Here is a 23,709-nt window from a genome sequence, read left to right on the forward strand (position 1 = left end):
GTGAACAGGAATCATATTTTAAGTTTAAACTGCATCTGTGTATGTGTGTATGCATGAGAGAGAGAGAGAGAGAAAGAGGGAAATGAAGGAGACATATTTTGGCTCTTCCCCTCTCTTCTCTTGCCTGTTCTTTTTCCTGGGGCCTCAGCATCACCCCTTACTCTCTGGATCTCTGGGTACACCCCACCCTTAGTTCCTGTAAGCCCAGGTGTGTGGAGGTGGCTGTGCTTCCCCCTGCCCAATGAGCTGTTGAGCTGCGTGACCTCCTGCCAATGCCTGGGGGGAGATGTTTCCCAGCTACAGCTGCTGGGGGAACCTCACGTTAGAATTTCTTCACTTTAGGGTGTGTAAAGTCTCAGTCACTCCAGTGAATTAATGTTGCTTTTCCCTGGCTAAATGTGAAACCCATATAAGTGAGTGTCTGCTTCTGGGATGATTGAAGTTACAGCTATTCCTGCTATTCCTGCTGGGATACTGTCAATCACTCCTCCCTCCTCTCTGCTGAGTGAGCTCAAGCTGCAGAGCCCAAGTGGGAGTCTTGAAGGAAATAAAGAGAAATGATTGACAGCCCTCTGAGAAGCCCCTATCAGGTGGCAGATACATCCAGAGAGGCCTTCTGGTCTGATGGTGGAATTAGTCCCCATTCACAGGCTGATGGGAGATACATAACCTCTAGCCTAAGGAAGCTCCTGGTGTGATGGGGAAGATCTAGGTCCTGCTTGAAGTAAGCTCCTAGTCTGATGGGGGAGACCCTGCCATGGAGAACCTCTGGTCCAAAGGGGAAGACACCCTCCACTGGGAGATGGAAAATGTGATGGAACTATCCTGTCCTCAGATATCCTGTTGGATAGGATCAGGCTGGCTGGGGGGTGACTGTTGACAAAAGAGCCTTGGGGACACGTGCTGACTGGCTTTCTTACAGATGAGGGCTATAAACCCTAGCTGAACCCTCACTGTCCCTGGAAAATCCTGAAAACTCCTTACTGCCCTCACCTCAAGGCTATTCTGAGTTTTTTCCATTCTTGACCAGTCCTGCAACCCCTCTCTTGACTCCCCTATTGAAATTTTAAACATATAGGAAATTGGATAGAATTTTGAGTACTCACAGTTGAGTACTCAGCATTTAGAGTCTACAGTTGTCAACATATTGCCGTATCTCTTTCATCAAATACCTATCCATATATCTAGCCTTCAATACATCTTATTTCTGGTATATTTTAAAGTAAGATGCAGACCATCAGTATACTTCATTCCAAATACTTCAGCATGCATATCATTAAGTAGAATTCAATATTTGCTTGTGTTTTTTTTGTGTGCATGTGTATGGGGGAGGGGTGTTAAATTTACGTCAGTGAAATGGTGAAATGCACAAATTATAAGTGTATTCTTCGAGGAGATTTGACAAATGCTTTGTATGTGTAACCCAAATCCCTATCAAGATATGGAACATTTCTATCACCCAGGAAATCTGTTCATGCCCCTTTCCAGTCAATCACTGCTCTCATCCTGCAGAAGAAATCCATTTTTATTTTTAAAAAAACCTTTCTAAAATTTCACATAAATGGAATCAAATAGTATGTACTCATCATATTTTTGAGTTTCATCCATTTTGTTGCAAATGTCAGTACTTTGTCCCTTTTGTATCACCAAGTAGTTGTTACAATTGGTGTATCCACCTTCCTGTTTATGGACAGTTTATTTGGGGTTGTTTTCAATTAGGGTCTACTGTGGATAAAGCTGCTGTGAATATTCTTGTACATGTCTTTTTGTGGACATATGTTTTCCTGTCTTTTGGGTAAATACCTGGAAGTCAAATTGCTGGGTCATCGCGTAGGCAAGCATTCAGTATACCTTCCTTACTGTGAAATGTCTGTTCAAGCATTTGCCCTTCTTTTTACTGGGTTGGTTGTGTTTTTATTATTGCATTGTAGTTCTTTATATATACTTGATACAAGTTCTTTAATGGAGTGTTTTGCAACTATTTCCTCCTAGTCTGTGACTTGTTATCCATTTTATATTTTGGACAAGAAGTAGGATATATTGGTGGGTGTGAGTAAGGAGGGGGCAGTGCTGAAGCCCTTAAGAGTGCAGGGCTCACCATGTGTCCACGGCGCCATCATTGGGGATGTATTTGACCCCAAAGCCATCCAGGATGAGCCACTTTTCAGCTGCCAGGGCTTCAAATTCATCTGCATTAAACTTGCTAAAGCCCCTCTTCTTGGAGACATGGATCTTCTGGCAACCAGGGAACTTGAACTGGGCCCCGTGTAGGACCTCAGTCACATGCTCCTGGTCCTGCAGCTTGGTGTGACAGACATGATGACTTGGAAAATGTGGACCCTGGTCACCCTGTCCTGGGGCTTTCTGAAGGCACCTGAATACCTGTCTGGAGCCGCGACTGGGGACAACATGAGGTCAGACATAAACATCCACCGGTAAGGGTGGTCTCCAATGTCCCTTAAGGCAACCCACGTAAGCAACAGGTTGCACACACTACTGAGGAGACTGCTGTTCGCAGCCATTGCACATCATCGTTTTCTTAATTATGTTTTTGATGAGCAGGAGTTATAAATTTTTATGAAATCTGAATTATCATATTTTCTCTGATACTTATTACCTTTTGCCTCCTTTCTAAGGAAACTTTGCCTATCTCCAGGTGATGAAGACATTCTCCTACGTTTTAGTCTAGAAGCTTTACAGTTTTCACTTTTGAGGTTAGATCTATGATTCATCACAAATTAAATTTTATGTATTATGTGAGGTAGAGGTCAACGTTCAAGGTTTTCTTATACTGATGGCCAGTTGTCCCAGCCACACCTCTTGAAAAGACTGCTTTACCCATAGAATTGCTTTAGTTCCCCTCTTGAAAAATCAAATGACCACTTAAATGTGTGTCTATTTCTGGGCTCTCTATTCTGTTCCATTGAATGACATGTCTCTCTTTATACCATCATACTGTCCTGATGACTGTGCACCAGTTTTACAGCAAGACTTGAAATTAGGTAGTATAAGTTCTCCAACTTTGTTTTTCTTTGTCAAGATTACCTTGGGTATTCTAGGTCATTTGCATTTCCATGTACATTTTAGAATGAGCCTATCGATTTCTACAAATAAAGTCTGCTGGAAATTGGGATTGGGATTCTGTTGACTCTATATATCAAATTGGAGAGAATTGACATTTGAATAATATTGAGTCTTCTCATACAGGAACATTTATTTAAGTCCTCCTTAACTTATCTCAGTATTTTTGGGGGTAATTGTCAATGTATAGGTCTTGCACATCTTTTGTTAAATTTATTCCTAAGTATTTTAATGTGTTTTGGCCTTAGTGTAAATGGAATTTTTAAGGATTTCACTTTCCAATGGTTTGCTGCTAGTATAGAGGAATACGATTGAACAATGAGTGTTGCTTTTTTATCCTGTGACTTTGCTAAATTCATTTCTTAGTTCTAGTTGCTATTTTATAGATTACCAGGGTTTTTCTACATAAACAATCATGCCATTTGTGCATAAAGTTTTAGTTCTTTCCTTTCTGTGCCTTTTATTCCTTTATCTTGCTTTATTGCCTTAGTTAAAACCTCCAGTAAAATGTTAAATAGATGTAGTAAGAGTGGCCAGCCTTGCTTTGTTCCTGATCTTAGAAGGAATGTCTATTAAGTCATATTAAATATGATGTCAGCTGAAGGTTTTTCATAGATGTCCTTTATCAGATTGAAGAAATTCCTTCCCTTCTTAATTGGCTCAGATATTTAAAATATACTGAACAGGTATTGGATTTTATAAAAACAATCATATGGGCTTTCTTCTTTCTTCTGTTAATATAGTAAATTATATTAGTGAGTTTGAGCATTCAAACGATTTTACATTCTCAGGATAAACCTTGGTTATGATGCATAATTATTTTTGTATATTGCTGGATTTTACTTGCTAGTAATTTGTTAAGGGTTTGTGATCTATATATGTGATGGATATTGTTTTGTCATTTTTTTTTCTCCTTTTGTAATGTCTTTGTCAGGTTTTAGTATCAGGGTTAATCCGGCATCATGAAATAAGTTAGGAATGTTCATATTCCTCTATTTTCTGAGTTTGTGTAGGATTGGCATTCTTTCTTTCTTAAATATTTGATGAAGTTCATAGTGAAACCATCCAGTGCTGGAGTTTTGTTTGTGGGAAGATTTTTGGCAACAAATTCACTTTATTTAATAGATATCGGGCTATTTATATTTTTCTATTTTATCTTGTGTCAGTTTTAGTAACTTGTAGTTCTCAAGGAATGTGTCCAGTTTGTCTAAGTTGTTTATAAGATTCTTACTTACCCTTCTAATGTCTGTAGGAAATGTAGTAACAGTCCCCCTTTCATTGGGCCCCTTATACTCTCCCAACTTTTTTTTTTTTTAACTAAAGTCCTTGCCTCTGACTTTTCTGGAAAGGTCAGGGGTGGACCTCCTAGGCCTGTCAGTTCTCAATCCCTACTTCAAAATGTCTTGTGCTTTTCTTTCCTCCTTCCCTCCTACCTTAAAGGAAGAATTGTCCCTGATTTTTCCCAGCCGAACTCTCCTCTTATGTGTCTGACTCCAAACCCACGTTGTAAACTCCTACCTCCTTCCCTTTCAGAGTCCCCACATCCCAACACAACTCTCTTCTTGATCCTTCCCTCCTTCTGTATTATGGCCCACACTGCTGTCCAGGCCACGGTCCCTTAAGGCATCTCCAGCCTCAGCTCTGGATCTGAGAGTCCTCAGTATCAGAGTGACTTATTAGTGTAGAACATGGCATGGCTTTTCACTCACTGGTATTTCTCTCATGCTTTCCCTTCCTACAGCTATGTTTCCCCCAGTCTTCCTGGAGAACATCTACTCAGTTCATGAATAACTTCTTCCTTGAAGCCTGGTGAAATCAATCACTTCCTTGTTCTGCAGCTACTTGGACAGATACTGTGGATAAAAGCATCTGTTATGCTTGTTGCATGCATTTGGGATGTCTTTACTTCCCCCACTGATACTACAAGGTCCTTGGGGGGCAGGAACCATGTCTGTTCATATTTTTTTCCTATTTTTTCTTGATTTATTTTTCTCCTTTTCATTTTGGCATAAACATTCTTTTTTTTAATCTGCAAAAATCCTCAACAAAATACTAGCAATCTGAAATCTAACAATACATTAAAAGGATCATACACCATGATCAAGTGGGATTTATCCCAGGGATGCAAGGATTTTTCAATATCTGCAAATCAATCAGTGTGATACGCCACACAACAAATTGAAGAATACAAACCATATGAGCACCTCAATAGATGCAGAAAAAGCTTTTGACAAAATTCAGCACCCATTTATGATAAAAACTCTCCAGAAAGTGGTCATAGAGGGAACATACCTCAACATAATAAAGGCCATATACAACAAACCTACTGCTAACATCACACAACGGTGAAAAGCTGAAAACATTTCCTCTAAGATCAGGAACATGTCTATTCATATTTATATTCTTAGTGCCTTATGCACTGTAGGTGCTCAAGGTATGTTTGTCAACTGAATATGGAACATTTGCATTGTATGAAGATCGGGGTTTCCACGTGGAGCCACTCACCCTTTTCCCCATCAGTCCCTTCTCTTGTTCTGTCGGTCCCCCTCCCTTCCCTACAAGTGTGGAGCCACTGTGATGCTTGCTCTTCTCCTTTAGTTACCAATTTCGCTCTGCTGCCTCTTCCTTCAGGCTGCCCCCTTTCCTTTTTCTTCCTTTCGGTCTCTCTTGTCTCCACTGAATTTTGAAGCAGCATTGCCTACTCATGAACCATTATCTCTAAATCGATCCCTTGGCCCTAACAAGTACTAAGCACTGGGGAGACAACCAGAGTGGAGGATGAGGATGAGACAATGATGATGGTGATGGTGATGGTAGCACACGGCTATTGGGTACTTGCTCTGTGCTAGGTTCTATCCCAAACACTTCAGATGCGACATAGAATTCAATCCTCACAATAACTCTATGAGGTGAGCACTATTATTAGCCTCATTTTATTGATGAGGAAATGGAGACACAGAGAGATTAAGAAATTTGGCCACGATCACGCAGTAAGTGGAAGATCAGGAGCCAGTCATCTGGGCTGAGTCCAATCCAAACAGCTGGGAGCTCCCATTCCTTTGTAGGTTTACTAATTACAGAATACTAACAATAACCACTTATCAGGTGTTCAATATGGGCTAGGTACTGTACTAAGCACTTTAGATAAATTGCTTCGTTTTAATCCCTTCCAGAAAATCTTATAAATCTGGTATTATGCCTCACATTTCACAGGTGAGGAAATAGAGGTTCAGAGGAAGTTAACTTGTTTAAGGTCACACAGCAAGTAAGATGCAGAGCTGGGACCTGAGCCCAGGTCTGTCTGACTCCAAAGTACACACTTGTAACCACAATATTCTTCTGCCTCTGCTATCACAGGATATCAGAATTGAAAGAGCTGCCCTCAGAAGCTACCAGGCTCAGTCTCCTGCTTGATGGGGAAGTCGTCCTGAGAGTCTCTGATGGAGGATCTTCCCAGCCCAGTTTGAGTGCTTCCAGGGTTGGGGAGCTCACTCCCTCCTGGGGCAGCCCATCTGTGGTTGGACAGTGCGGATTGCCAGAGAACTGTTTTTTTCTAAGGAGCCCAAGAAATCAGCTTCCCTCAGTTCCCCCAGCCAGTGCCCTCTAGAACTGCCTATATCCCCTGGCCCCCCTCCCTTCAGGACAGATCCTGCATTCCTCCAGCTTTGCCTGTGGGAAGATTGAGTCAAATCCTCTGGCCAGAGAGGGGCTGACCTGCCCAAGGTTGTGCAGTGGGGGTGGGGAGCCGGGGAGGTCACAGGCATCCCTGGGATGTACAGATGTTCTGGGTCTTTTATCTTAAGTGGTTTCTGATCTGTCTGGCTGAGTGATTGCCTGGAGCCACCCCATTTAACATTCATGTAGATTCTGGGCTGGGCTGTTACAGGAGTAAATCACCCATGCCTGCCTTCACCCCCCACCCAATCCCCAGCCCCCCAAGACAAGTGGCTCCCTGGTCTCCATGGCAACAGGCCCATCTGTTTTACACGGCTTCCCAGGCCAGGAGAAGTTCATTCTGTCCCAACTCTGCTAAGTTATGGGCAGTGTGGGAAGAAGCAGGAGAAGGAGGGGGACGAGGGGGTGGAGAGTGAGCCTGTGTAGTTCTTCTGATTCCGTTTAGAACAAGGCAGCCTGTCAGAGCTGGAAGAGCCCTCAGTGGTCCACTAGCCCAACACTCTCATGTTATATGTGGGAAACTGGCTTCAGAGAGGAAAATTGGTAGTCACACAGTATATCAGTGACAGAGATGGGTCTAGTGAGCAACCAATAAACATTTCTTCAATGAATGAATCCTAGAATCCTAAAGAGTTAGAGGCAGCCAACAGATTATGCCCAAATTCCCATCTAGTGCATGAAAATGTCTGGAAATCATACTCTACAACAGATGGTCATCCAAACTCTACTTGGGTGCTTGAACTGTGCTAAATCACTAACTGAGCTGCTTCCATTGCCGGGCACTTTGAATGTAGAAAACTCTTTTATACACTGAGTGTAAGCCTGATCCCCTGTAAATTTACTCATTGGTTCAGATTCTGTCCTTTGGAGCCACAGAGATTCCAGTCCTTTACATGTATTGTCTTGTGTGACTAGCTCTGGGGTAGGTCTGAGAAACCATGATTTCCCATCTGACAGGGGTCTGGAGGGGTGAAGTAATTGACAAGAGCCAGGTTAAGAGCCCAGGTGTCCTGGTCCTTGGGTTGGGTGGGGGACAGTTGTCTCTTATCTCCTGTGGGTGCTTTCCATTTTCCTCCCATTTGGGAGACAGGGGCTGGCCCAGCCCATTTCTTGTCTGTACCATCTGGGGAGTCAATTCCTGAGATGACTCTTTTGCCTGACCTGCCCCTCCCCGCCCAGACCTATTGTCTCCGTAAGGCAAGAAAGCAGTTCCTCTGCTCAACTTCAGGCCCAAGCTTTGTGGGTGGGTGAAGATGGTGCCAGGCCCTGTCTCCCCAACCCAGCCATTGCCCCCCAGCTCCTCCATCACTCCTAGAGCAGCCCTCATGATCCTAAATGGTGTGAAGGCTGGAGAAATGAGGAAGGGTCAGAGTGTCTCTCATCTCCCTGCTGGTAGAGACTCTGCTCTTTAATTTTTGGAGGGCTCCTAAGCCCCTCAAACATTTCCCTTTCCCCTCCTCAGTGCCCCTTAGTGCCTTGTATTTCCTGCAAGAAGCTCCAGGTGGGGGAGGGTCTGTGGGGTGGGCTTTTGGCACAGTGTCAAAAGGGTGGTGGCCTTGGCACAGAGGGCCAGAAGAATCAGGAGTAGTTGGGGCAGGATGCAGAGTTAGGGCTGGGAAGGAGACATGAGAAGGTGACCATTTTACTTCTTTCTTCCCACCTGTCTTAAATTCCACCCCTCACTTCTTACAATTAGTCTGAGAAGCCCAGTAACAGACCATCCTTCCTACGCCTCAAAATAAACAGACTGCCATTGGATGGATGGACACTTGGATTCCCTCTGCTTTAACTGGGAGCTTACTTTCTACCACAGGGGCTGTGGTTTAGCCAATCAGTGCAGGCATGCAAATGAGAGAATCCTGAGTAGCCTTTTCCCTGGCCATTCATCAGCTGAGCTACAACCTTGGCTCTCTGATTGGTCCATCAGAAGACTGGGCTTGGGTGGTCAGGCTCAGTTAGTTTCTTTAATGGTCCAGTGGGCAGGGGAGAGAACAAAAGCGTAGATAATTAGAAGAACACACACAGGCTTTCAGTTCACTGGAATGCATTGCATCAAAATTTTGCAACATGTTTGACTTCAAAGAATATTAATAATTAGTGACTTCTGGACTTCCCTGGTGGCGCAGTGGTTAAGAATCCACCTGCCAATGCAGGCGACACGGGTTCAAGCCCTGGTCCGGGAAGATCCCACGTGCCGCGAAGCAACTAAGCCTGTGTGCCACAACTACTGAGCCTGCGCTCTAGAGCCCGCGAGCCACAACTGCGGAGCCCACGCACCACAGCTACTGAAGCCCTCGCGCTAGAGCCCGTGCTCCACGGGAGAAGCCACTGCAATGAGAAGCCCGCGCACCGCAACGAAGAGTAGCCCCTGCTCGCCGCAACTAGAGAAAGCCCGCGTGCAGCAACGAAGACCCAACGCAGCCAAAAATAAATAAATAATATAAATAAATTTAACAACAACAAAAAAAAATAGTGACTTTTGCTAGTTGGAGGTTGTGAGGGTTTGGGAGAGGGTTGAAAAGGGCAGACCAGGACGAACATGGGATGGATAGGGTAGCTACCTCCTTCCCTCTCTCCCCCTACCAGTTACACTTCACATTATATTTTGTCTCGTTTTTGATGGTGTCATACCCCTTTCCTTTGCCCCCTCCTCAGATGTATTCACCCCGAGCTCCTCAACATTTAGCACCAAGGCCTCTGGGCATGCCTGGAGCAGGGTTATGTGTGCACAGACCAGACATGAAGATGGATTGTTCCCCGCAATAAATATCGACTGATTCATAAATCTGGTTGCCAGATTCGATCAAAGTCGCTGTCTGTATAATCCAAGAGTGGGAAGATGCCAGCTAATTCTGTGCTGGGTTGGCTGATTCCCAGTGGAAGATGTTGCATAAACGTCAGTGTGTCTCAGCTCTGTGCAACTTGGGGACTGTGTGAGGGGTTGGGGAGAACAGATCCTTCCAGCTGAGGAGGCAGGTGGCAAGGACTAATTGAACCAAGGGTCAGAAGGTTCCTCAGGGCAGGACTGTGGCCCCTTCTCCCCGACTGTCTCTGCGCCCACTCCCCCTAGCTTGAACCTGTCTCTACTGAAACCACAGTCAGGCTGAGCATCTGGATGAAAAGCAGAATCAGCCAGCCTGTCACCCAGATGTTTCTAAATACCTAGAGCTTTGTACAGAGAAAAAACACCCTGACAATGAGGAATTTTCACTTTTCATCCAGATGTTGGATGTCAGGTAAATACAGCCTTGGGTGCTCTTAATTGCTCTTTCCTAGAACTTCCTTACTGACTCAGGTACCACAGCCCCTGTGGGGAATTTACTAGAAGGGAAAAGGCAGTTGTTCTTGCTGGTACATACCCTTTGGGTGCCGTTGGTCTGTGGCTGCCTGTTGACTCTGAATATGTTTTTCTCAAAACTTCTCTCTCATCTCTCTCTCTCTCTCTCTCTCTCTCTCTCACACACACACACACACACACACACACACACCCCTCAGTGTTGGTCTAGACCCTCTTGGTTGAATAGAAGCAGATGCTGCAGTGGAGAGAAATGTGAGGCTGTAATTACGTGATAATTGGGACCACACGGTGGAAATTTCCTCCCTGCCCTGGCTGGCCTCCCACTGCCCTCACTCACACACTCGTTCACAGTTGGGTGGTCTTACAGGTGCCTGGATGTCACCAGCGGTTGGTGTTTGCCGCTTCCAAACATCCACCCGGACTGTGACCCAGGTGATGCCCGTTTCTGCCTTTGGAAAGCTGAAGACCTCATTCAAGGACGATGCATGTATGCACCAGGCGCTGTTGGAAACTCCAGGAAGAGAGCAAAACAGACAAAATCCCTGCCCTCACAGAGCTTATGTGGGACAGACAAACAAATACACGCATCCATTAGGACAAAATATACCATACTAGATGGCCAGAGGTATTAAGTAGAAAAGGTAAGAACGTGGGGTTAGGCAACTGTGAGCTGACTTGCAATTCTAGGGAAGAGATGAGTCAACCATGTGAGGTCTGGAGGAGGTGCAGGCAGAGGGACCTGCAATTGCAAAGGCTCTGGGGCAGGACTGTGCCTGGGGTATTTGAGGAATAGTGAGGCGGCAGATGTGGCTGGGGAGGAGCGAGGACCGAGGACAGAATAGGGCCTGAGGTCACTGAGGTCACAGGTCATACAGGGCCCTGACGGTCATCTCAAGACCATGGGCTTTTACTTGGGTGAGCACCAATCCCACGGAGAATCCTCCTAAGACCCAAGCTCTAAGGAGAGAGCAGCTTCATTTCTCTACTGCCAGCGGCTCCTCCTTCTCCCCCTCCTCCATCAGTGCAGGACTTTCTGGAATGGGGGCGGGTCCTTCCACGGCCCTGGCACAACTTGCTTCCATCTAATTCTACTTTGATGCCACCCACCCCCATGGTCCAGGGCCACACCCCTGTTCAGGTACAGGTGTCCAGGTATCTTAGCCTTGGAATGGCCTTGGAATGGCTGGCCTGTCCACACAGGCGGGGTCAGCCTCCAGGGGAAGAAAAGAAAGGCCTGATCCCAGGTGAGTGTCTCATCCGCTGATGCTGCCGGCTGGGGTCCACCCTGGTCGGCAACAAGGTCAGCCGTCTGCTGATTTGCATGGCCCCAGGCACTCATGACAGACAGCATTTTTTTTTTTTTCAGTTAGTGGATGGAATGGTCCCTCAGTCCTACTCTGATCCTGTCCACCTGGCTCCTTCCCAACCTGTGGAACTTCAAAAAATCTAATCTGAGGGGCGTAATGGGAAGAGTGTGGGCTCTGGAGCCAGACAGCTTCTGATCGCAGATCTACCTTCTATCTGCTGTGTGATCTTGAACAAGTTGCTGGGTTCCTCTGAGCCTCAGTTTCCTCATCTGTAGAGTGGGCATAGTGGAATGGTGGCGGCCTCGCGGGATTGTTGGGAAGGCTGGATGTGACCGTGTGTGTGCAAAGGGCCTGGCACCTAGCAAGCCTGCAGTGAACCTCGAACTCTATGATGACAGCAGCCAGAACAAAGGGTAGATCCTGGGATCCCAGCCTCACCTGGAGTGTCAGGGAAGCAGAGGCACCAGGGCCACTATTTCTTAGTGCCCGAGGCCCTGCTTGGGGGCCAGGGGGCTCTGGAGGCAGCTGTGTTCTAGCACTGCCCACCAGGCCCAGCCACCAGCTCTGTGGTCACAGCGACTGTCCTCATAATTGTTCTGGTCTGTGCTGTAGCTGGTTTGGATTCTGCCTTCTCTCAGGTGATGCTCGTTGATCTAATTCCCTCCTGTTTTTCTCTTTAAGCACATAGTTGTGCTGCAAGTTATAAAAAACGACCATCTGCAGCAGAGTTAAAATAGAGGAGTCCAGAGGAGGGGCATCAGGAGACCTGGGTCCTCAGCCCACCTGTGCTCTGTGACCTTGGGCGGGTCTCCTCTCCTCCTGGGTCTGAGCAATCATTTCTGTAAAAGCAAGAGCTCAGCCCAGAGGATCAGGGGGTCCCTCTGGCTGGGGAAAAAAAAAAATCTATTCTGAGGATCAAAAAATAAATAAACCCCAGTTCTACTGCCAAAGTTGAAAGCCTCTCATCTGTGAAAAGAGGATTTAAATTACCCTGTGTTTAAAAAAGAAGAGAGGGGAAAAATTTAATGGGGCTTAGAATGGAAAGTCTAAGTCAGACCCTGCTCTACAGACAAAGGGGGTGAAAGAGGACGGGATTATTATCTTCAGCATCTGAGCATTTTGACTGTGAGCTCTACTTTAAAAGGTTTTGCAGGTGTGGGAGGGGGTGGAAGAGTAACCTGCACCTGAGAGTTTCAGAGTAGGTGTTAAGAAGGGGAGGCGGTAGGCCCCAGAATGGGAAACTTGGGAAGATGGGGGCCTCAGGGGGAGTCTGGCCGAATAGGCCTGGTCTGAGGGTGTGGGGTTAGCTTGGAGGCTGGGCTGGCAAGGAGTCATTTTCTCAGGCTAGAGGGGGAGTCAGCTTGGCTGCGGAAAAGCCTGGCAGATGGTTTCTCTCAGTGAGTTAGCCTCACTGTCCCGATTGGGTCTCCAGAATATGCAATTGCTTTTCCCCTATTCAGTTTGTTTGAACATCAGTGCAGGGTAAGGGGTAAGGACGTTGTGCCTGGGCAAACTGGGGCTGGGCAGGACCAAATCCGTGTGCGCTGGGGAAGAGCCCAGATAAACCAGGAATGAATCATTGGAAGAGGCCATGGGGGGAGAGGTGGGGTAGCGGCCCATCCCAAGATGTTGGGGGTAGGGGCTTTACCCAGCTGGAGGACTGGAGAAATCAAATAACCTGCTCTGGACCACAAAGGACAGAGATCTGTGGGCAGGGTGTTCAGGTGGAGGGATAGCAAGAGCAAAGGCTGGCAGGTATAGGTCTGTTTGAGGATCAAGAAGTGGCCCAATGTCAACCGTTGTTCTAGGCTCACTGCCGTCTCTTAGAGACCCTGAGCCCTTAGACAGGACAGTCCCATGTCCAAAGAACTCCATCTCTTGTCGGCACAGCTGATTGGACCAGACGTAGACCCCTGACCTATGCTGAGCCAATCAGAGCCCTGCTCCTGGGAATTTGAACCCTGAGAACTAGTCAGATGGATGGTGGTGAGCAGGTGAGTGGGCAGGAAGCTCATCCCCGGGGTGGGAACTGGTGCCAGCCCACATTATTGGTGCCAGCCCATGTCCAGGCGGGGCTATGGGGAGGCAGAGAAAGCCGGCATGCTTGGGGAGCGGCAGGGAGCAGAGAGAAGCCTGGGGCCCCGAGAGGTGTCCTGTGTGCTTCCCTTAAACTCCCTTGAGTGAGTATGAGTGGCTTTACGTTCCCGGCCATCAGCAGTCCCTGCACGGAGACCCCTGGCTTGCTGTAGGATGAGGTGTGTATGCTGGGATGTGCCAGGTGCTAGAAAATGAGCCTGAAGAGTTTGGGGCCAGGCTGGGCAGGATTTAGAATGCTGGGCTGTGAGACCACAGATTCCGTGTGTGTGTGTGTGTGTGTGTGTGTGTGTGTATGAGAGAGAGAGAGAGAGGGAGAGGTTGAAGTTTCTGAGCAGCCCTGGCAGCCCCAGTGTAGTGGAAGGGAAGTCCCTGAAGTTTAGGCCCTGAGTGTCCCCAGAGAGAGAGCCTCAAGGGCCAGGGGGCAGCTCAGACAGCCTTGCTGGGTGCTGCCTGCAGGGCCCGAGCCCAGATCACAGGCATGAAGGGGGCACTTCCGGTCTGATTCCCTAGCAAACCACCTCCTTCCAGTACGGTCAGTCTCAGGTAGCTGACCCCCCAACCCCACACCTGCCCAGCAGGAGCTCAGGATTTGGATTCTGACAAATCTGAGTTCAAATTACGGCTCACACTTACAGTGGTGTGACTTTGAGCAAACCCCTTAACCTCTCCTAACCTCCCAGGGCCCTCATCTATAAATCATGTTCGATGTACTTCTTCCTAGAGTTGCCATGAGGATTAAACAATATGGCTAATGTAAGAGGTCAGCATACGCCTGGCACCTTGTACATATTCAGAGAACTTCCTTCCCTCCCCACCCCCCTCCTCCAAGAGAGTAGGTCTGGTTAGGTGGACGCAGCTCTCATTGCTGCGCTGTGAGGTCCAAGAGCGCAGGATCCTAGCCCATCGCGTTCACTCTCCCATCCCACGGAAAAGGGAGGGCCTGCCTTTTGCATCTGGCAGAGCTGGCTTTCCTGCTGCTCAGTGCTGGCTCTGTGGCCCCAGGCAAGCTCGCGGGGAGCCTCTGTGGCCTCAGCCTGGATATCAGGCTTCCACTTTCCAGCTGCTGAGAGTGGGTGACGCTGTGTATTCAAGGCCAAGCCCAGTGGCTTAGATCCGTGCTCCACAGAAGGGGTGTAACTGGATCCGCAGTACCAGCCCCCGGCTGCAAACACCCAGGGTGGCCCTGGTGTGCAGCTTAGAGCTGCGGCAGCCTCCGGCCTCCCTCCTCTGTCCCCCGTAGGGTGACAGGTGGGAGGGGGACCTGATAGCCCAGGTGGGAGAAGAGGCCTGCCCCGGAGAAGATCAGATGGCCCTGAGCAGCCAGCCTGGCCCATTCTCCAGCACCTGCCCCTCTTCTGGGAAAGAAAAGACGAAAAACAAACCTTGCTGTCATTAAGCAATTCAGTGGAAATCAAATAAGCCCAAGGACAGAAAAGCCAATTAATAAAGGAGCAACACAAACTAACAGAATCATGGGGGCTGCGGGAAATACTGAGAAAACACAAACAGGGCCGGATGCTGGAGGCTGTTGGGAGAGGGCTGGGCTCTGGGCTGTGGCATCTGAACGCAGAGGAAGGCTGAACGCAGAGGAAGCCCTGCAGGCCCCTGAAGATGCTCTGACAGGGAGGACGCCCTAGTCCGATGGGGGAGACACAGGCTAGCCCGCGGGAGCTCCCGGACTTATGGAGGAGACATGGCCTCTGCCCTGGAAGTTAGGGATTTCAGTTTATAAGCTGCTGTTATATTTCAGCCCTTGTGCTGTGTATTCTTACACAATGTTAATTCTTGAAAAGTTCTTACTCTCAACTTGACCATCTCATTTGATGTAAAACCCAAAGTGCCCCCTATGGCCTGCCAGGCCCTAGTTACTGTGACCCCCATTGCCTCTCCAAAGTCCTCACAACTTGCTTCCTTTCACCACTCTGGTGTCCTTGCCACTCCTCACTCTCCAGGCACACTCCTGCCTCAGGGCCTTTGCATGTACTGTTCACATCTGCCTGGAATGTCCTTCTCTTGATATGCATTCACAGGCCTTGATCCATCCACTCACTTCATTCAGCTCAACTGTCACCTCTTCAGAGAGGCTTTTCTTGACCACTTTTCCTAAAATAACCTCTCACCCCACCCTTCAGTCCTTATACCCTTCCCCTGCTTATTTTCCTCCATAACAATTATTCCCACCACCTGACATTTAATATATTGATTTGGTTCTTTTCTATCTCTCTCCCACTAGGAAGTAAGTTCCATGAGAGGAAGTCCTTGCATTATCCCCTGCACTTAGACTCATTGTATAGTAGGTGGTCCATGCATAGTTGTTGAATGAATGCGATAGCTGAAGCACAGAGAGGTTAAGTCGCTTACTTAGGGTCATCCCAGCATTGAGGGGCAGAACAATTTGTGAGCTGAGACCTCCTTACTCTCCAGCCCATGCCCTTTTGCCCTCAGTACGCTGCTTCCCTGGCTTCCATGGCTGTTGGCATAATGTGGTAGGCAGACAATGGCCTCTCAGAGACATCTACATCCTAATCCCTGGAACCTGTGAATATGTTAGGTTACATGGCAAAGGAGAATTAAGGTTGCAGGTGGAATTAAGATTGTTAATCAGCTGACCTTAAGGTAAGCAGAGTGTCTTGTATTGGGTTGGCCAAAAAGTTCGTTTGGGTTTTCCCGTAAGATGTTACAGAAAACCCAAATCAACTTTTTGGCCAACCCAATATTATCCAGGCGGGCCCAAAATAATCACAAGGGTCCTTAAATATGGAAGAAGGCAGAAGAGGTGGAGAGGATGTGATGGCAAAAGCAAGGTTGGAACAATGCAGTGTGAGGGGCCACGAGCCAAGGAATGTGGGCCGCCTCTAGAAGCTGGAAAAGGCGAGGGAACAGATTTTCCTCTAGAGCCTTCAGAAGGAACACAGCTCTGCTGACACCTTGATCTTAGCCCACCAAGACTCATTTCACACTTCTGGCCTCCAGAACCGTAGAGTAATAAATATGTTTAAGCCACCAAGCTTGTGGTGCTGTGTTATTGCAGCAATAGGAAAAAAACACATACGATGATCTCAGGGTGGGAGCCCAGCCACAGGACAGAGACAGAAGGGGTGGTTGAACCTGGGGACAGCACAGTACACAGACCTTCAGTAATCCTGACGCCCTTTGGGTTTGGGGAAGGCAGCTGGGAGAAGGGGCTGCCTGTGGACTGGGGTAGAGGGGAGGCCCAGCAGGAGGACATCTCAAGCCTACATTCTTGACGATGTTCCCCCTGCCAGGACTTGGGTGGGGTAGGACCTGGCTGGGTGGAGAGATTTTTTCCAGAGCACCATGAAGACATGCCACTGACCCACAGTCCCTGTGTCAGGGCAGGGCACTTTGCCCTCGTCCCATCCCCTCCATGCCTGCCTTTGGCTCACAAGTAAGCACACACATACCCCCATGGGTACCAAGCTGTAATGGACCTTTGACTCTGGCCTGAGTGAGGCCTGGGGGTTGGGCACTGTGTAAGGAAAGGGCCCGGGCTGGAGAGAGAGGCCAGCTAGGAAGGCAAGTGAGGGCAGCAAGGACAAACCCCTGGATCACTGCAAAAGTCACTCCCCAGTCTGGGATTTAATGCCTTGTTCACAGACATTAAACCTCCCCAGTTTGCCCCTTGGAGATTACCAGGTTGGAAGGGGGTACCTGACATGAAGGCACATGTAGGAAGCAAGAGGCAAAATCACGTACTGATCCCTCCAAAAGGTGAGGTGGCCACATAAGGACTCAGGTCCTGGACGCAGCAGACAGACCTCAGCCCTGCTCCCACTGGCTGGGCGTCCTGGGGCAATGTAGCCTGAGCCCAGCTTCCGTTGCCTCACCTAAAAAATGGGGATGGTAATTCAGGTCCACCTGCAATACAGGAAGTCAACAATGTCGGAAAACTGAGTTTTGTTTCAAAACTCATTTGGTGAAAAATTTGACCTGATGTGAGGCTGTAACCAGAGAGTTTACTCGCTTTGCTTCATGTCAATAATCACGCGTTTAGCCGCAGATGCATGTCTCTGATTATGGGGTGCACCCCTGGAGGCATCATGAAATAAACAGAACATGCACTGAAGTACTTTTCAAAAATCTGGTTCCAAGGATTCTGGAAAATGGATTTGAACCTGCAGCATCTACTCTGTGGGGCAGAAATGAAGCAGTCCTTTCGTGGCTCCTGGGACTCAGTGCGCCCTCAACAAATGCCCAGATGACCCCTGTAAGGAGGCGGTAGTATTCTCATTTTACACATCAGAAAATAGAGGCTCAGAAAGGTTAAGTAACTTTCTCAGGGTCACCCAGCAGCTAAATGGCAGAGCTGCAGTCCTACAAAATTTACGATCTTAGACACTATGTAAGACACTCAATTATGTTGCCTATTGTCAGGTGACTTGTTTTTCCCAGAGCCAACCCAGAATGAGTTCTAGCCAGTGACTTGTGCACTGCCCACCCCCCTTGGCCCTTGCCCCTGCTGGACACGGGACTCAGAGAAAGGCTGGCTGGAGTCCTGGGCTCCTCTTCTCTGTCAATTTGACGCAGGTGGAGTTTGGGAAAGCACAGCTACCACATCCCTGGGTGACTGTGGCCTTGTGCCGAGAGCTGTTAAGTACCAGCGCTGGGAAACGAGCCACCATCCAGTAGCCTCTCCTCCCGTGGCCATGCTTACCACGGCCTCTGGACATCGGAAGGGCAGGCTCCTGCTTCGTCACAGCTGGTGGGAGGGTGCAGTCTCCCTCTTTGTTATCTGGAGCTTGTGGGGGCTCTAAGTTTATCGAGTCGGGGAACTGTGGGGTCAGAGAGGGCTGAATGGAGGTGCCTCAGCACCAACAGACCACCTTGGGCCATGTGGGCCCCGTCCCGTGACGCCAGGGTCCCGGCTCTCCGGCACAGCTAGGCCACTATTTGTAGCATGAATGGGGAGCTTGATGGCAGTGGGCAGTTCAAAGAGCCAGAGCAGCCCACACATAGATCACCACTGAGGAGCAAGGGGAGAGAAGGGTGCCTTGTACCCAGCAACACCCACAGTGCCCCTGGGCCCAGCCCCGGAGACTGAATTGGGACGAGAAGGGATTGCGAATAAGCTGGGTGATGCAATCAGGATCTAAGAGCATCTCTTTTGATTGGAGCAAAGACCAGAATCTGACAAGACAAAGCTTAACAGGGACAAAAAGGACATCCTGCTTTGGGGGTCCCAAGAGCCAAGGCTGGGCCAGCAGGAGTGACAAAGACCTGGGGGTTTAGCAAGTAGTCAGCTGATACCAGGCAGCCGTGATTCTGTTTTTTTTTTTAAATTGAAGTATAGTTGATTTACGCTGTTGTGCTAATTTCTGCTGTACAGCAAAGTGACTCAGTTATACACATATATACATTCTTTTTTAATCTTCTTTTCTATTATGGTTTGTCTTAGGAGATTGGATATAGTTCCCTGTGCTATACAGTAGGACCTTGTTGTTTATCCATTCTACACATAATAGTTTGCATCTGCTAATCCCAAACTCCCAGTCCCTCCCTCTCCCTCTCCTCCTTCCCCTTGGCAACCACAAGTCTGTTCTCTACGTCTGTGAGTCTGTTTCTGTTTTGTAGATAGGTTCATTTGTGTCATATTTTAGATTCCACATATAAGTGATATCATATGGTATTTGTCTTTCTCTTTCTGACTTACTTCACTTAGTATGATAATCTCTAGTTGCATCCATGTTGCTGCAAATGGCATGATTTTGTTCTTTTTGATGGCGAGTAGTACTCCATTGTGTGTGTGTGTGTGTGTATGTGTGTGTGTATCACATCTTCTCTATCCATTCATCTGTCAATGACATTAGGTTGTTTCCATGTCTTGGCTATTGTGAATAGTGTTGCTATTCATAGGGGTGCGTGTATCTTTTTGAATTATAGTTTGGCCAGATATATGCCCAGGATTGGGATTGCTGGATCATATGGCAGTTCTATTTTTAGTTTTATGAGGAACCTCCATACTGTTCTCCATAGTGGCTCAGGCAGCAGTAATCCTTTTTTAGGGGCTGGCAGGGAGAGGTACATATACCCAAGTAGCTAACTTCTCCTGGGCTCTGTTCATACACAACAGCAGCCAAAATCAGGGGCAAGCTTGTTTTTCTCTGGGCAAGTCCAGTTCTGAGTGAAGATTTAGGAAGGATATTGACAAGGTGGGCCAGTCCAGAGGTAGGCACAGGAGGGACCTTGAAACCTATTTGAAAGGAGGGCCTGGGACTGACACCAGACATTGAGATTTAGAGTCAGGGATAGGAACTGCCTCTCTTGAGAGGTCACCCAGTCTGTTTTTAGGCAGGGGGGAAACCTCAGGTCTAAAGGCTGGAGGGCATGGAAAACCATGAGGGACTCAGGCTAGAGACAAAGAAGAACTTTCTAAATCCATAGGAATACCAGTGCTAAGGTTTCACCTCCCTCAGGCTTCTGTTAAGAATAAGATGCTCTCCCCACGGGTAGGTGGGCTGACTCAGCGTGGGTCATGGGCTGAGGTGTGGCCCTCCCATGCCCAGGGTGTGGCTATGAGCTGGCCCTGAGCCAGGAAGAGAGCAACACGGTGGGGAATGGGGTGAAGAGCCAGGGACCCGCTCCAGACCGGCAGCCTCAGCTGGCTCCCAGGCCCGGAGGGGAGGAGGCGGGCAGGGGTCTAGCAGGCACACTCTCCCTTTTAATTACCCCTCAGCCTAATTAGTCTTCCAGCCTCCCCTCCCGCTGCTAGGAAAAGGCCTTTGTTTGCTGTCTGCATGTTTACCAAGCAAATGGTTTTTAAAAGCTTTCATAGACACAGAGAACCCATTTAGGAGGCTCGGTGGATAAAATTATTTATAGAGTTTAATGGTTATCGTTCTCATGCCTTTAGGAAATCAGGAGCCATGTGGGTGGTGGGTCTGGGGGGGCCAGGATGCTTCTGCCGGCTGCACCTTCTCCCGCTGCCCTCCCTCCTCCTCTTCCTCTCTTCCGGACAATCCTCTTGCTTCTGTCCTTTCTCTGCCTCTGTCTCTTCTGCACCTTTTCTGTTTTCCTTTTGAAATTACCCTTTAGCTCACTCTGTGTCTCCCCTCGTCCCTTCCCTTCTTCCTCTCTCTCTCTTTAGCTGTTAGATTCCCTGTTTTCTCACTGCCTGTCTTCCTCAAGGTCTATATTTGGATTTGTAGGTGTATCTCTGTCTTTCTCTCTGTGTGTTCTCTGTCTTGGTGAATCTCTCTGGCTCTCTGTCTTTTTCTCCGCTTCTGTCTGTGTAAGTCTCCATCTCTGTCTCTCTCTGTCTCTTCTCCATCTCTCTCTTTCTGTCATTTATCTCCCCCATCTCTTGGTCTCTGTCCCCGGCTTTTTCCCTCTCTCTTCATCTCTCCACCTGCATCCTCTGTACTTTGTCCAGACAACCGCATGGGCCTCAGGCATTGGTGGGCAGCTCCTTTCCATAAGGGCCTTTCACACGTGTCTCCTACCCTAGTGCGAGGGCATCCGAGTGGCTGGTGGGTTGGGTTCCTGAGTGTCCTGGGCCCACTGCCTCCTCTGGGGCAGGTCCTCTCATGGGTCAATTTGTGTGGGGTCTTGAGGGTGGGACCCTCTTCTTCTCCCGCAGGGACAAGGCCCAGAGTGGAAGTGCCTGCCGCCCAAGGTCACCCAGGGGTGGAGGGGAGAAGAGAGAGGTGAGACTGGGGGCCAGTGCACCCCTCAGGCTGAGACCATGAGACAGAGGGTAGGTCATAAGGGGGGCGTAAGGGACCCCCAAGGGTCAAGGGTTCCAGAGGAAGCTCTTGGGAACTGGGTAGAACTTTGAAGTTCCTCTGAGATCAGGTCCACTGAGGCCCACCCCAAGCAGGTCTCTAGCGACCTTCCCTCCAGCCTCTGATACAGACCTTCGGGGATAGGAAACTCCCTACCTGTTAGACAGTTGTGCCCAAGGAAGCATCTTCTCTACGGAGAGTCCCTCCTGGCTGCGTCTGTGTGAGGAAGGTCTGGAAGTGGAGAGGCGACAGGCCCCTCACTCTGGGAACACCTGGTCTGATGGGGAAGATGTGGACTCCACATGTGCAGTGTGTGTGGAGTCCTGGAAAGCGGTCTTTGGAGCGTGGAGACAGACATGCTGGCACTGGTCCTGATTAATGTACTACTAACTGTGCGCCCTGGGCTAGTCATTTCACCCTGAGGACCCTGGTTTCTTCTTATGGAAAATGGGATTGGCGATAACACACCTACATCTCAGGGTTGACGGCAATATGACATGGTGATGGAGAGCCCGAGCTTAGGGTACGGGTGGCTAATATGAATTAGCCCTGTGTCCTAATTCACATTCTCCCTACTTCTTAGCTGTGTGGTCTTGTGCAAGTTACTTGACCTCTCTGAGCCAGTTTCTTTCTCTATAAAATGGTGATAAAAAACAGTCCCTTATACCACTGATATGTTGTGATAACAATTCAATGAGGTGCTGCATGCCTAATGCTTTGCTTGCACAAGTGACTGAACCTCTCTGTGCCTCAGTTTCCTCATCTGTAAAATGGAGATGATAATACTACTCACCTCCAATGGTGGTTGTGAGGACTAAATGAAATAGCACATGTAAAGCATTCGGACCAGTGTCTGGTACAGAGCAAGCACCACATGAGAGTCACCTATTGTAATCAGCACAGTGCTTAGCCCATAATAGGGTAGGATCTCATCCCTATGGACTCTGACAACCTCCTCCTACTCCCCTCCTTGAGCCCCAACATGTCCACCGCGGGTGGTGGGGAGAGAGTGGGGCGGGGAAGGGGGACTGTCCTCTCCTGGGAAGATCTGGCTCCACTCTCCTGTTCATCCATCCATCCATCTTGCAGTCGAGCCTCCAAAAGCTCTTTAACGAGCCTCCAAGGGGGCTTTCAGATCATCTGCTTCCCGGGAGACCCGCTTGCATCTCGCAGCAGGGTGGAGCCCGTAGCGGGAGGTGGAGGCCGGGTGGGAAAGCATCCTGAGCAGAGTGGCAGGTGGAGGGGTCTCCGCCTCCACACTCCCTGGCGGGGTTGCCTGGAGCTCTAAGCCTCGGTGCCAGGAGCAGCCTGCTGCCTACGCGGCCCCGTAACTACACCAAGGTAGACACAGCAAACTGGGCACAGGACTCCTGGGATTTTGGTGGCTGGGCCTTTGCAGCCAGTATGATCCTTCGGCCCCATTGACTCATTAAATGGCCCTGTCCTTTTTCCTTCTGGGGAATTGATGAGGTGAATCCAAATTGGGGTGTGTGGGATCCCCAGTCCTTGCTTTCTGGCTTTGTACTTGAACTTAGATTTAGAGACATTTTGAATCTCCTTAACATCTGGATTTCAATTTGCCAGTTTATAGGATGGAATTAACAATGCTGACCCCACTTAGCCTTTTATGGGGGGATTAATAATTAATAACGACAATGATCGCAGCCGGCATTTATTCGGAACTTACTGTGCGCTCGGCCCCGTGCTGAGACTTCTCAGCGTGGTCCTAGTTCACGTTCACAGCCTCATGAAGTAGGGGCTCTTATGGTCGTGTCCTCGGTGTGGGAAAACGGACAGGGGACACCTCGGCATAAGGCCACTCAGAGAGTAACAGGCGTATGATGCACTGCCCGCTGCTCTTTTCACTGACCCACACTGGGGCTCTAAAGACCCAGAGGTTTTGGTGAGGAAAAGATGCCCATTTCCTCCCTGGGGAAGGAGGCCCCAGTGTAAGGAAGTCTCCCCTGGGGGAGGGAGTGGCCGTTGAGGCAGATCAGCTGCCCAGGAGCCTTGCATCCCACGGGAGGATTTTTGGGCCAGGCTTGCTGGGCGGCTGGGGGTGGAAACATAGGGCCTCTCTGGTTCCTTAAGGCCCCATCTGAAGGCAGGGCCAGTTGTGAGATGAGTGACAGCAGGGCCGAGGCCTAGGGAAGGTGAGAGAGACCAGAAGGGGGAACCCTCCTGGTTGACTCTATTCTCAGAGCACCTGGCACATAGTAGGTGCTCATTTAATGCTGCTTGAATGAATGTCTGACCGAGGAACCCAGCAAAAGATCTTGCACCCCCTTTTTCCAGAGCCCTCCTCGGTGAGCCCCATGGTCTGGGCATGACTGGGAAGAAGGCCCCTTTCTGCTCGGGAGGGAGCACTGAAGTCTTTCCATGCTTCTGTTAGCAAAAACTTCGTGAGAAGAATCACTAGGACCCCTCCCTCCTCACCCACCGCCGCCATGCCCGATGACAAGGGAACAAGTAGCTGGCAGAAGCAGTACTGGGGCCAGTCAGACATTTG

At 48.8% G+C, this 23,709-nt stretch overlaps 1 pseudogene; it reads right to left on the reverse strand.

Annotated features, from left to right (window-relative positions):
* Positions 1 to 2,440: 2,440 nt before the first annotated feature.
* LOC118887557 lies at positions 2,441 to 2,562 on the reverse strand (annotated as a pseudogene).
* Between the last annotated feature and the right edge of the window lie 21,147 nt (positions 2,563 to 23,709).

This window comes from Balaenoptera musculus, chromosome 20 (assembly GCF_009873245.2).
Source record: "Balaenoptera musculus isolate JJ_BM4_2016_0621 chromosome 20, mBalMus1.pri.v3, whole genome shotgun sequence".
Taxonomy (NCBI): domain Eukaryota; kingdom Metazoa; phylum Chordata; class Mammalia; order Artiodactyla; family Balaenopteridae; genus Balaenoptera; species Balaenoptera musculus.